This window comes from Nicotiana sylvestris, chromosome 12 (assembly GCF_000393655.2).
Source record: "Nicotiana sylvestris chromosome 12, ASM39365v2, whole genome shotgun sequence".
NCBI classification, from domain to species: domain Eukaryota; kingdom Viridiplantae; phylum Streptophyta; class Magnoliopsida; order Solanales; family Solanaceae; genus Nicotiana; species Nicotiana sylvestris.
The window spans coordinates 11,082,451-11,085,277 of record NC_091068.1 but is presented as its reverse complement, the minus strand read 5'-3'; positions in this window follow the sequence as shown (position 1 = coordinate 11,085,277).

Genomic DNA, 2,827 nt, shown 5'->3' with positions numbered 1-2,827 from the left:
TAGCATTTAATATGTTACGCCTTTTTTTAAAGCATGTAACTAATTAGGATTTTTTCTCTTTTATTTTAGAAACGAATTTAATAGAAATGTAGTCACTTTAGGATATCCTTAAAATAAATGAGGCGAGCCTCGCCAAACAAAGACGCACAAACTGCGGGGCCCTCAATAGATGTTAATAATTACTTAGATTTTGGGAGTGGCCATTTAGCGAACTTCGCGGCTTTCCCCAAAGATAATAACGTGTTAGACTCCTTAGATGCGATTTTAATTAAATTACATGCTTAAATTCGGGTGCGCATTTATGTGACCCAAATCCAAATCTCAACGGAGTCGGAACGTATTAACAACCACGAGTGCATTGATTGTGACGTGGTTCGAGATGCATTTTCATGACGTTGCAATTCTATTAAAAAATAATAATAAAAGCGGTTTAAACTTAATAAAAGCACACAAGTCATAACATGTATAAAAATCAGATATTTAGTCATTACAACAATTTAAGCGACCGTGCTAGAACCACGGGATTCGGGTGTGCCTAACACCTTCCCTCGGGTCAACAGAATTCCTTACTTAGAATTTCTGGTTCGCAGACTTCATTTGGAAAGTCGAATATTTTCCTCGAATTGGGATTCAAGATAAACCGGTGACTTGGGACACCAAAAGCCAAACCTTTCCCAAGTGGCGACTCTGAATTAAATAAATAATCTCATTTTGAATATTGTCACTTAAATTGGAAAAACTCCCTCACGCATTTATCCTTCGGGGTAGGCGCGCAAAAAGGAGGTGTGATAGCTCTGGCGACTCCGCTGAGGAACGAACCCAGAATCTCTGGTTCAGGGTACAAGAATTCGAGCTTAGAATAATTGCTATATTTGGCTTTATTATCTGATCTTTATTACATGTTTGGGCATAACGTGCTAAATGTTTCCTTTTTACAGCTTTGATATTATCTGAACTGTATATAAACTGTGTCGAAACCCTCCTCTTCTCATCTTTGGGGATGTGCTTGCTGGTCGAGACTCCCTATTCTGTTAGTGTCATACCTTGAAATAAGAAAGAGGCCGGACAAGTTACAAAGCCGGACGATCTCGCGGGTCCCCGGTACGTAGCCCCCTCCTCGACTCGAGTTGTCCGCTCTTGTACACAGTCTAGAACAAATACCCAGGTTACGAACCTAGAATAACTCAGCTTCATGCCGGATCCCTAGTAGGAACGTTTGTTTGCATCATGTGCATTTGACTTTGGTGGCTCAACACATGGGTTGGATCTGTCTAGGACAGATGTACCAAAATGACAAAAGACCATCCTGATGCATCCAACTTGCTACTTGTGCATTTGTTTGTTTCGGATTTGCATGCCGACCGACTTTTGAATGTCTTGAGAAAAAGGAAATAGAGGTAGTTAATCGCCTGCTTTGAAAAAAAATCAACGTCCAAATAGTGTCGAAACTCTGCCGAATTTTTGAAAAAAAAAGAAAAAAAAGAGTTTTGAAAAATGGTTTTGTTTGCCAATGGAAAAAGAGTTTTGTTTTTCAAAAGAAGTTTGTTTTATCTGACCGAACTACGCGGGTCTGATTCTCACCGGATGTGAGATGCGTAGGCAAACCTCATCGGTTCTGACCTCAATTTTCAAAAAATAATCCAAAAATATTTTCTTCCAGTCCCTTCTTTGAAAATATTTCCTTAAAAATTTTATAAAACAAAAAAAGTAGTTTTTAAACTCAAAAAAAAAAATGGTTTCCTTCTTTCTAATATCTTTCATACAAAAAAAAATCAATAAAAATCAAAATCTAAAATACGGGTTTCCTTCATTCTGAAGTATTTTTCCAAAAAAAATCCAGAAAATATCAAAAACAAAAATCCAGAAAAAATTGCTCTTTAGCTGCCTTTATTTTGTAAATATCCATAAAAACTTTGAAAATATGATTCCAAAAATATTTTCGCTTTTCTTTAGAAGTGCTTTTGTAAATAAATAAAAAACTCAAAAATCCAAAATATTTTCTTAAAAGTGCCTCTTTCGAAAATTAAGAGGCGACAGCCAAAATCCAAAGAAAATATTTTCTTTCTTATTTAGAAAAAGGGAGAACAAATGAAAATTCAAAAAAAATATTTTTTTTACTTCTAAAATTCTCAAAGTTCCAATCAAAAGAAAAGGAATTTTTAGAAGTCTTTCTTTCAAAAAATAAAAATAGAGTCAAATTCAAAAATCCAAAAAATATCTTTTTCTTCTTTTAAAGCATTTTTAGAAAAATCCAAAAGAAACAAAAATCCAAAAAAAAACCTTTATTCTTTTAAAGCATTTTTTTTAAAAAAATTATTCCAAAAAGAAAAAAAAGAGTTAGTTTACTTACTCTATTCACGATCTCCCGAACTACGCAAGATCTGATTCATGCGGGTCATGATACGTAGGCAATCTCCATCGGATTCGATCATAGCCATAAAATAATTGAGTAAAAAAATGAAAAAAAAGAGAAAATTTTTTAAAAAGTGCCAAAAACAAAAAAAGAGTGGCAAAAACAAGATCAAGAGTGGTTAAAGAGAGGCATTAATAAAAGAAACGAGGTACATAGTGAAGAGGGCTAGTTTAAGGCTGGGATGAAACATGCAACCCGTTCAAACACATGGTAGAAACGTTTAACTGTTTAGGTGCATTGCATTCCAACGTGCGATTTCCTATATGTTAAATGCCTCAAAACTAACAAGGTTGTGTGTGTGAGTAAACCAGCGAGGTTCTGTTCAGGTGATTGGTTTTGTTGGTATGCGTTGATGAATGCGCAACCTTACACGCGACCACAATATTATCCACAAAACTGAGCTCCACTTCCCAG